The sequence below is a fragment of the Antechinus flavipes genome, chromosome 4 (genome assembly GCF_016432865.1).
Source record: "Antechinus flavipes isolate AdamAnt ecotype Samford, QLD, Australia chromosome 4, AdamAnt_v2, whole genome shotgun sequence".
NCBI lineage: Eukaryota > Metazoa > Chordata > Mammalia > Dasyuromorphia > Dasyuridae > Antechinus > Antechinus flavipes.
In genome coordinates this window covers 197,195,883-197,208,101 of record NC_067401.1, presented here as the reverse complement: position 1 = coordinate 197,208,101, position 12,219 = coordinate 197,195,883, and positions in this window count along the sequence as shown.

Genomic DNA, 12,219 nt, shown 5'->3' with positions numbered 1-12,219 from the left:
AGGGAGAATTTGAAAATTAAAATTATTTTTATGTGTAATTAGAAAAATATATACAAGAATTTAATATGTAAATAAACAACTAAATAGGCTCATGATAAAATGTTATCTATTTAGAAGGACTTCAGGTAAAACTCTCTCTGGAAGTCCGGAAGATATGAGTTCAAATCTGGCTTCAGACACTACCTGTGTATCTTGCATAGCCAAGTCACTTAACCTCACTTAATCTCTGTTTGCTTCAGTTTTCTCAACTGTGATAAAAACACTTAACTCCCATGGTGATTGTGAGGCTCAAATGAGGTATTTTTAAAGCTACTGACAAATAGTAGGTGCTTTGTAAATGCTTACTCCCCCACTCTCCCTTCCCCTGCTTCAACATAAGTGGTAGACTAAGAATATAGACTGAAGCATATTTTGATATACAGCTAATTCAGAAATTTCTTTTGCTTGACTTTACATATTTTCAATGAGTTTTATTTTCCTTTCTCACTGGGTAGGGGAAGGGAAGCAGGAGAGCAAGAATTTGGAACTGACAAAAAAAAAATTAAAAACTGATAGGTAGACATATTTAGGGTTGTAACTAGTAATTTTGCAATTAGGAAAAATTCAACTAAAGGAGTAATATCTTAAGTATGATTATATCTGTGCAAATTGAAGTAGACTGGAAATGGTCAGAGAATTGAGGATATTGGGAGCGGAAAGGTTTGGTATTGTCAGTAAGGTGCTGACTATACATATGTTTATATTATAAACATTTTAAGTTATTTTTATTCTCTGGTTCCTCCTTCATAAATGAACTTCAGCTCAATCCCCTACACATTTCAGTGGCTTCCAATTGTCTACTAAATGAACTCCTAATCCTGGTTTCCAAGACTCTTGTTCCAGACTATCTTATCTTATATTAGTTTTCTTCAAAAACATTGTATTATAACTAAACTTTATTAATTCTCATGTTCTGATTGTCTTGTTGGAGTCCAGCTCCTGTAGTGAGATGAAGGATGCGACAACATACGGGGGCCAGGCAAAGAAGTCCTGATTATGGATTCTTCAAAGTTTATTGATCAGAGAGACATATTTAAAATTCCTATAGCCTAACAAAATCTACTATGCTGTAAATGATCAAACCCCTTAAGCCCCAGATCTTGATTACTTAGAGATGTAAATAGTTGTTGAGATATGCATCAGAGTAAAGTTTATTATACCATTATCTTTCTCCCAAATAACTTTCTTTAGTCTCCTTGTGGACATTCTTTCCTGTCATAAATTTAAAGATTTAGCTTTTAATCCAAAGAGTAGTGTTTGCATTTTGCCTCAGTGGCTAGATTATTTATATTGACAGTCTCTGTTTCAGTAAGGAAATTTTGGTGTACTTACTCTAAGACTCAAAACCTAGAATGGAGTCTTACCTCCTGAGCCTTTACATTGTTTTCTCACATCCCTATGGCTTTTATTTGTACTTTCATGCCTAGAAATCCCCAGCTCCAATCACCATCTTATAAAGGTATTTCCCCCCACCTTAGGAAAATTCAAGTGCCACCTTCTCCATAAAACTCTTCTCTCTTCTCAAATTTCTCTCAATACTTTGTCTGAACCTTTCCATTGTAGAGGAACAAATCTGTCTCCTTTTCTATGAGTTATTTGTATTTCACTTTGAAAACTTTCCTCAGTTTTGGGCTTTCCAAAAGGGTGTTCAGATATTTTGAAGGCACCCTGTTTTCTAGAGTTAAGGCCCAGCAAACAGGTTGTGCCCTGAATTTGACATAACAATCCTTTATATACTGGATGATCCCAACCTCTGGCAAAGTGTATTACTTTGACCAGCACTAGGCATTCCCCAAGGAACTGAGGGCCACTAATCACACCTTTTGACATGTTCATAATCCTTATTGTAACAGTTAAGTGAATTGAATCAAATAGAACCAAGCATTACATTCCTGTTTCTGCCAAACTAACTTTGGTCCTGAACTCTGCTGTGAGACAATTAACTTGCAGTCAGTTCCCACGCATTGTCCACACATTAGGAGAACTGCTACTCATGACCCAAGAATGATTATGTCAAGCCCCAGCCCATTTGTGATTTTTTTTTTATAAATATAAAACACTGCCTTTGCATTAGCATGTTAAGCTTTATTCTTCAGGAGGACTTCTCACAAGCAGTTTCCTCACTTTCAAATTAATTAAACTTCTGTTTGATTTTTGACACAGATTCTGTCTCTAGCCTGCTCTATTTGGCTCCAGCCATAGAGCCTGGCCTCCTGGAAATGTGATAAGATAGGAGTTCTGAAGTCTTCTCTTCATCCTCATTCTGATCTTCAGAGTCCTGAAGGCAAACTTAGGCATAGATGAGTGTATAGAGAGGAACAATCAAAATAAAAGTCAAATGCAAGCCTACATGAAAACAAGAAACTGGCTTGTGAACAGGGACCATTACAATCTTACTCTAGTCTTCTCCTGGCTTCCTATCTTCTATTAGGCCAGCTAAATTGTGAAAATCAATATATTCTATATCTGCTTTTTATGATGTATATAAAGAATGTGTTAGGATTTTTGCAGGTGTAAATATCCTTTGTGAATGAATTTGCATTGTTTGCTAGAAAAATTATCTATAGAAAGCCTTAAATTGCTGGAGTAAATTTATTTGTCTGTTTATCAAAGAGCTGTTGTTCTTGGCAATGGTAAAGTTATTGGGAGACAGTTCCATTGGGACATTAGAATATACCACCCAGATGTTTGCTTGCCCATATTTATTGCTTTCTACTATATTCCTTAATATCCGTAAGCCAATAAAAAGAGCTTTTCCTGTTCCTCCCAACTTTCATAGATGGCAAATGTTCATGGAAAAAGAGACAATCTTAGGAAGTCTTGAATTCAAGTCACACCTTTGACACATATTATATGTACCTATAAGTCACAACTTTAAGACTAAGAGTTGCACAGCAGGTGCCAGAGTTCCATAATTACAATCTGCCTCCTCCCTCCCCCCCAAAAAAAAAGATCTTAGAGGTACCTTTGTATTACCCGAGCTCCTAAGATATTTTATATTTAAATGAACTTCTCATTAAAAAATTTTGACATTAGCTAAGATGACAGGGAAAGATAAATGTTGAAGGGAATGTGGGAAAACACCAATATGTTGGTGGACCATTCTGGTCTGGCTAACTATTCTAGAGAGCAATTTGGAACTATGCCCAAAAGGTTATCAAACTGTGTATACCTTTTGATGCATCAGTGTCTCTATTGTGTTGTAAAAAAATCATAAAAAAAAGAGAAAGACCCACATGTGCAAAAATGTTTGTAGCAGCCCTTTTTGCAGTGGCAAGGAACTGGAAACTGAAGGGATGCCCATCAGTTGGGGAATGTCTGAATAAATTATGGTATATGAATGTTATTCTATAAGAAACTATCAGCAGGATGATTTCAGAGGCCTGGAGAGACTTACATAAACTGATGCTAAATTACGTGAGCAGAACCAGATCATTGTACGGGGCAGCTACAAGCTTATATGATGATCAACTCTGATAGATGTGGCTCTTTTTTTTTTTTCTTTTTCATAATTATAACTTTTTATTGACAGAATCCATGCCTGGGTAATTTTTTTACAACATTATCCCTTGCACTCACTTCTGTTCCGACTTTTCCCCTCCTTCCCTCCACCCCCTCCCCTAGATGGCAAGCAGTCCTATACATGTTAAGTATGTCGCAATATATCCTAGATACAATATATGTGTGCAGAACCGAACTATTTTCTTGTTTCATAGGAAGAATTAGATTCAGAAGGTAAAAATAACCTGGGAAGAAAAACAAAAATGCCAGCAGTTTACACTCATTTCCCAGTATTCTTTCTTTGGGTGTAGCTGCTTCTGACCATCATTGATCAACTGAAACTGAATTAGATCTCTGTTGAAGAAATCCACTTTCATCAGGATACATCCTCATACAGTATCGTTGAGGTATATAATGATCTCCTGGTTCTGCTCATTTAACTTAGCATCAGTTCATGTCTCTCCAAGCCTCTCTGTATTCATCCTGCTGGTTATTTCTTACAGAACAATAATATTCCATAACATTCATATACCACAATTTACTCAACCATTCTCCAATTGATGGGCATCTACTCAGTTTCCAGTTTCTAGCCACTACAAACAAGGCTGCCACAAACATTTTGGCACATATAGGTCCCTTTCCCTTCTTTAGTATCTCTTTGGGATATAAGCCCAATAGAAACACTGCTGGATCAAAGGGTATGCACAGTTTGATACTTTTTGAGCATAGTTCCAAATTGCTCTCCAGAATGGTTGGATATATTCACAATTTCACCAACAATGTAGTAGTGTCCCTGTTTTCCCACATCCTCTCCAACATTCGATGTGGCTCTTTTCAATAAAGAAATGACTCAGACCAATTCCAATAGACTTGCAATGGAGAAAACCATCTGTATCCAGAAAGAGAATCGTGGGGACTGAATGAGGATTAAAACATAACATTTTCATCTTTTTTTGTTTGCTTTTCTTTTTTTAAATTTTCTTTCCTTTTAGATTTGTTTTTCTTATGCAGCACAATAAACGTGTCAATATATAAAAATTGCACAGGTTCAACATCTCAGGGAATGAGCAAAACTGAACTTAGACGCTAGGTTACTTAAGTGCAAACCTCGGAATTTGGAACTTTGGCCCACTCCTACCGTGTTTCCCGATAGTAAGACCTATCCTGAAAATAAGCCCTCCCCTTACTGTGTAAGATTCCTCTAAAATAAGCCCTCCCCCCAAAATAAGCCCTATTGAGATTGCTGCTGTAGTGAAGGTGATCCCCTGCGCTACACACTACACTACGGTACCCTCTGTATGCACCATTTCTCCCCACACCGGGGTGAAACGCACGCCAGGCTCCGAGCTGCATCCAATCAGAGCTGCAGCAGTGAGCACATCATCCTATTCTTCCCCAGTGATTTGCTTGCTGGCGCCATTGAGAGCAGTGCCGTGGAGGAGAGCTGAGGCAGAACAACATAAAAACCCGGTATGTAAGCGGGAGTGAGGGGGCATGATGGAGGATAAAAGAAGAACTCAGGCGGCATGACGGAGGATAGAAGGAGCACTTAGGGAGCATGATGGGGTTAAAACATTATTGAGGGGCATGATGGAGTGAAAAGGAGGACTGATGGTCATAATTTTATTATTCTGTCTGCACGGATCACCTGTGTTTTGGCAATTCGTTTGGATGGAAAGAAAGCCACACCTCTAATCATCAGTAAGGGCAAGAAAGATAAGATTGAACGTGTATCAGGCATTTATGTTCTTGAAACCGAAAAAGCCTGATGTACACAAGCCATTATAAGAAAGTGGGTTGATTTAATGCTGCCACTTGTTATGCAAGGTAACCAAAGAGGTCTGATAATATGGGATTCAGCCAGCACTCACCGTGCTAAAGAAATGAAGAACTTCCTTGCAGAGAGAAGAATAGATCAAATAATGATTCCTGCAGGAATGACTGCCTATCTCCAGACCCTTGATATTGCAATAAACAAGCCATTCAAGGACCATTTGCGCATGGAAGTCAATGACTACATTGAAAATAGAATGGAAAGAAATCAGCGTGGAAACTTTGTGAAGTCCTGTCTGCAAGAAGTCGTGACTTGGGTGAAGAAGTCATGGGATAAAATTACTGACAGCTGTGTCGCCAAGGCACTACAAGCAGGTTACCTGGACAAGACATGTTCATTTAAAGAGAGCTATATTGCTGGACATGACAGATTGGATCCACTTCTTCTGAAGGAAATAGAGGCGCAAGACATCCAGGATGGAATTCAGGGTATGGACACTTATGACAATGTTGTTGAAGATGATGATGTAATCATTATTGAATAAAGGTACTTTTTTTTGTTCACATTTACCTGTTTATTAAAATTGCTGTCAATGTTCATTAAAATAAGCCCTCCCTTGAAAATAAGCCCTCTGGTGGTTTTCTGTCCAAAAAAATTAATAAGACAGTGTCTTATCATCGGGGAAACATGGTATCACTCCTGGGTGGCATTCATTGGCCCTAGGGGCAAGGATTAAGAACAAAGAGACCAGCCTCTCTGCAACCTGCTGAGCTTCCTTGACCCAGGAACTTCCACTAGCTTCTGGAAAACTGGGACTGTGTTTGGCCTTTTTTTTTTTTTTTTTTTTTTTTTAAAGTATCCCCAGCTAGCATATAAAAGATAGTGTTTATTGACTGACACTTGTGGCCTATATGAACCTGGATTTAAGTATGCAGAGCTTGAAAGGATTGTTAGGCTGCTGAAGTAACAGATATTGATCTAATCCTTCTGTATAAATGTGTGTATACTGCAGAATCTTATAAAGAGCCAGGTGCTTCTGTTAATATAGGAAGATGAGAGTAGGAGGCAGGGAATGTGTGACTGGGCAAATAAAAAATATGACATCACTGAAGACCTGGTAACACACATTTTATTAAGGCGCTTTAGTGAAAGTGCAATACCTCAGAATAGGACCATAGTCAAGTATTATTTCAAATTTAGGAAAGACAATTCTTTAATCTGATCAAAAGGCAGGAATCCATCATTCATTTTGGATTCTTTTCTGTTCTAATATTCTGTTATCCCTACTCTTTGGTCCCCTTGGCATGAGAAAACTAATCTGGATTAAGAATATAGGTTTGTGAAAACCTGGAAAGACTGATGCAAAGTGAAGTGAGCAGAACCAGGAGAACATACATGGTAACAGCAACACTGTGCAATGATCAGTTATGATGACTTAGCTCTTCTTAGATAAACTATTCAAGCAATTCCAAAAAAACTAATGACAGAAAATGCTATCTACATACAGAAAAAGAACTAATGGACTCTGAATGCAAATCGAAAGCATACCATCTTAATTATACATTTTTCCTATTTTTTCCTTTTGTTGTTTCTTCTTTCAACACATGATTAATATGGAAATGTTTTATATGATTGCACATATATAATCTTTATCAAATTGCTTTCCATCTTAGGAGAAAAAGAGGAACCAATTTTGGAACTCAAAATTTTATTTAAAAATATTAAAAATTATCTTTGCATGTAACTGGAAAAATACTATTTAAAAGAAAAAAAAAAAGAATATGGTCTTTGGCTGTGAAAACTTTTCACTTTATGGAGTTTCAGGAAGATAAAGCCCATGATTCCATTAATACTTAATACATTAGCTTCAGATGAGTTAATCCAACCAGGAATTTAACCAATACATATCAAAATTACACTGTAGTTTGGCTACATAGACCAGGATAAACTTGGATGGATGTTTTTTATAAATCTTTACCTCACACAAATTTCTTTGCAAAATGGAGTCAATCATTATAGCTCAGGAGCAGCTTGGAAGATTATTATTGGGACAGTATACTTCTGTCAAATTTTAGTTTTGGCTATTTTAGATTGACTTAAGAGAAATATACCTATAGAGCCAGTATATGAAAATCTTTAGCACCTTTGGTGAGGTTTGCCCTGGATAATCCAGATATTCAACTCAACCACTTTTAGGGTGACAACCTGAAGGAAAATCAGTACACAATGGCTTTCTTCTTCCAGTAAGAGCTGAAGCACCTAGGGAAAGGAACAAAAACAACCCTATCTTAAAAGGTGGAAACTTACATGTTAACATACCAAAGAATTGGAGTATTTAGCCACACACTGGTCTTCATATCATCTGATTGCTGGGATGAACTGCCAGGAGCAATAGAAAGCAAAGCTCTTTCTGGGTTAACATAATTAGATGAATATAGAATACCTGCCAGTCACTGCAAAGCAGACCAGAGCTGGTTGAATTCATTTGCTTTAATAAACCCAAAACCTCAAACAAACTTCCCCTGCTCAGTCTCTCAAAGCATCAATGCAGAGAGAATATACTCCTAATTAAAGCCATACAGCACAGCACATCCGTAGGGTTCTGCTAGGGTAGTTCAGTGCCTGAAGGCAGAAAAAGTTTTATTTTCCCAGGCAAGCAAAATGTAGATGATTTGTTTAATGTCAGATGTCCCTCCAGGGAACAGTCACTCAGCAGCTCACAGAATGAGATGAGGGGCTTTGGGTTTTGTTTGTTTCCATTTTTATAATGTGACATACAGGTTCTTGTTCATGAACAATGCAGTCATATTTGAGCTACAGGAAAAAGAGGGAGATGATTTTGAATAGGATTCCAAGTCACCTGAGGCTAAATACTCTGTAAGACGATGGTGCCGCCTTTGGGATGTTAAGCAAGATTTCCATGGCTAACCTAGCATCCGAGGAGAGGGAAAGTGTATACTGCACATGATGGTCTCATTGACTGATGCTTAGGGATTATCTTCCAACAGTTGAGAAGGGTCAAGAAATGTTTTATTTTTAACATTCACAAATCAAAGGTTTAGAGCTGGAAGCTTCTTAGAGGTTTTCTAGTATAACTTTCTCATTTTATGTCAATCAGTTTAAAAGAAAACCAACACAGAAACTGAATATGGGAGAATCCAAATCATTACAGTGCTCCCAAGCAGAGATCAATCAAATCTTACTTCCATGGTGAGCTCTAGCTACTAGAACAAAGATGGAAGTATCTACATTTTCCCCATTAGACACTGCTACAAGAAGCAAAAGGTCAAATACAAGGTACTGGGTAACAAGTTGATCTGATATGTATCACTAGGACTTGGTGAGATAGACTCAACTTGAATATAGGACTGACAAGTATACTAGTCAAAAGAAACATGATAGGTAAATGGGGTATAGGACAGTAGCACAAAATATGAAGGTGGTGTTAAGAATTGGAAACATTTTGGTAAAGATTAAAGTTTGCAGAAACAGAAGTGATACCATCAACTGAGAAGAACATCTTTGTTAGGGACTGGGAATAGCTTCATTACTTATCTTTAATTTTGGAAAGAGTCACAAACTTGACATGACTTATTAGTGAAGGAGGATTTCAATTATCTGGACATCTGTAGGAATCCTAAAGCCAAAAGCAGAGCAAGTTAATCTCTTGATTTACCTTAATAATTTAATCCTTCCATGTGATCCTGGGCAAGTCATTTAACCCCAACTGCCTCAGGAAAAAAAAATCCTTCAATATGGGTATAAGAATCAACAAAAAGAAATTTTGTTCTGGATCATAATATCCCTATAGTGCCTGACATATAGTAAGAGTGTTGCTGACAAGTAGGATGATTGTTGGGGTAGAAGCAACGGGAATTTGGGGAGAGGAGAATGTGACCACTGAGACAAAAGAGAGGAAATTCAAAGAGCCTAGTGTACACTCTAGTTGAAAAAAAAAAAAAGAAAAAGAAAAAAGATTCTACAGACTAAAATTCTACATGGAAAATTAGTTCAAATAGGAAAAGACTTCAAGATTGAAATTCTTAAGACAAAGAGAAATACATACAAGGCAAAAGGGAAATAGTAAGAGAAGGCCCAAAAACCCACTAAATCATTTAGATTTTAAAAGGAAATATCCTTTTAATGATGAAGATGAAAGCAAGGACAAGTTGATAGGATGAATACAAAAGTTTAGCATGGTCCTGTAAGAATGTCAAGAATGTGAAAATTGACAATGACCTGAAGCTGGCTAAGAAAACTAAGGATTCGTTTTGAGCCTACTGAGGAAAAGGAAAGGATCGAAAAAGGGAGAGAATTATTTGGTGTGGCTGGGACAATGACAACTAGACAACTGTTGAGTCTTTCCTTCCATTTTCTCTGCCAAAACAAAAGTGGCTAATACATAGCTGATATCCAAAATAAGAAATGAGATAGTCACCTGGCCCAGATGAATAACAATCTTAGGTACTGAGAGAACAAACATGAATGATGAACCATTGTCAGTGATCTTTATAAAACAATAGAGGATGTGAAAAGTACTATAGGATCTGAGAAAAATGAATGTCCAGATTGTTTTTGTTTTTTTTTTTTAAAGAGGGAAATTGGAGGATACAGGATATAGTACAGAGAAGACAATGGAATCTATAAACTATAGGCCACTGAATTCAACTTTTGACTCCTGATAAACTTTTAGTATGTCTTAGTAGAAAGATGGATAGTAAAAATACAAACGATGAGACTGAATGTAATGATGGCTTTATCAAAAATACTGGTCCTGCTAGACTTTTTTATTTTTGTGTGTGGCAAGATTATAATATTACTATTTCAGACAAACACAGTAGTTCACCTGGATTTTAGCAAAGCATCTTTCATGCAACTTTTTGAGGACTTAAAATGGGGAACAAAAACTAGAAAATAATCTAAGTAGCTTTGACTTGGTTTAGTGGCTAAGAACAAAAAGTATTCGTTGATAGTTCAATGTCATCTTGGAAAGCTTCAGGGGAATCCCAAAGGGATCTGTGCTTTATTATATATATATGTGTGTGTGTGTGTGTGTGTGTGTGTGTGTGTTTGAAATGATTTGGATATAGGCAGTTAGATGGTGCAGTGGATAGAGTACCATCCCTGGAGTCAGGAAGATCAGAGTTCAAATCTGTCCTCAAAACCAACATTTCCTAGCTGTGTAGTGAGGTTGGGCAAAGTCACTTAATCCCAACTGTCTCTAAAAAAACAAACAAACAAAAACAAACACCCAACATGATTTGAGTATCTCAAGTTTTGGACATTTATCCTGAATACCCTGGATAAAGACTGAAATGCTATGTTTTGCAAATGGCACAAAGTTGGAGAGGTAACAAACCTGGAAGGAAATCAGGCTTCCAAAATGAATGAGCTAGAACATTGGGACAAATTTAAAAATTTAAAAGAGGCATATATTGTACTTGGTTTCAAAATGAAGGTTTCCCTGAAAAAAGATGGAATTTTTTGAGGGGAGGAAAGGAATGGAAGAAGCAGTTATATATAGCACCTCCTTTGTGGTAGATATTCCTATTTTATAGTTAAGGAAATAAGCAATTCTTGTCTTTTAAATAATCTACTTCTGCTAGGACTTTTGGCTGCCCAACTATTACTGAGCTTCTAGGTAACTATATACGCTATCATCCCATTCACCCATTCACCCACTCCATAGCCAAATTTGTTTTCCCATGAATTACTGTATAGTCATATTTCTCCTGTTCTTTGTGAAAAATTTTTGAACCCAAATTTATTTTTATTCATCAGTAAATAGTAAATTTACTGTGTGCTAAGCACTATGGCTACAAAAAGGAAAAGACAATTCTTGCCCACAAAGAGCTCACTCTCTTTTGGGGAAGACAATTATGTACAAACAAGCCAGGATAGACAGGAACTAAGAAAAGGAAAGTGCTGGAATTAAGGGACTGGGAATAGCTTCATAAAGAGATGGGATTTTAGTTGGGAATTCAAGGATCTGCTGACAATAGGTGGAGATTGTCCTTAGTTCTTAAAGAGGAGAAATGAAAAAGTTGTCAGCCTTACTATATCCTCCAAGCATCAAAGTCCAGTGGTAAGACAAAAGGTCAAAATATGACTTTGGTCTTTCTAAAATAAATTCTTTCCCAAGTCTCAATTTGCAGGAGGCTATGCCCATTCAAAAAATTAGGCTTAAGAGTTGAGGAAAAAATATGGCACAATTTAGCATCCCCAAAATATTCTCAGAGAAGATTCTATTTCTGCCAAAATAGAAAACAACTGCTATTTATACTCATTCTAAACCATGAACCACAGAGGATTGGGCTGAGCCTATTATTATTAGACATTCAAGGAAAGCTAAATGATTTAGGTTTAAAAGCTTGATAAAGTCGTTTCACTTTTCTTGGTATTGGACATCCATTTCAGTATATTTGAAAAACAACTGGAGATTGGATGGTGGTTAGGGTAGGATAAGTATATCTGAAATAAAATTCATTAGAGGAAGATGATCATCTTTCATGAATAAAGATCAATTCAACAGCAATAAGCCATCTAACTTCTCACCTTTATTTTTATGCTTGAAATAGCCATTCCCAATAGGGAATCTTTTGTAAACAATATTCTGAAAAATTGAAATACAAAAATCCCACTTTTGCTTGTAAAAATGGCTTTTGATTCAGTAGAGCAAAATGCCTATTCTTAAAAGGATCTCCAACAAGGTTATCTCCCACGAATATGTAATGATCAATATATAATTCCCTTATACAAATGACCAAGATAAGTTTGTTGACCCTTTGATTATTACCATGCAGACAACAAAGAGGTGTATTCACCAGTCATTTGTTGCCATCAGGGGAGTCTAATTACAAAAGGGTTTTCCTATAAATGATGAGTTCTGATGTGTGGGTGAATTG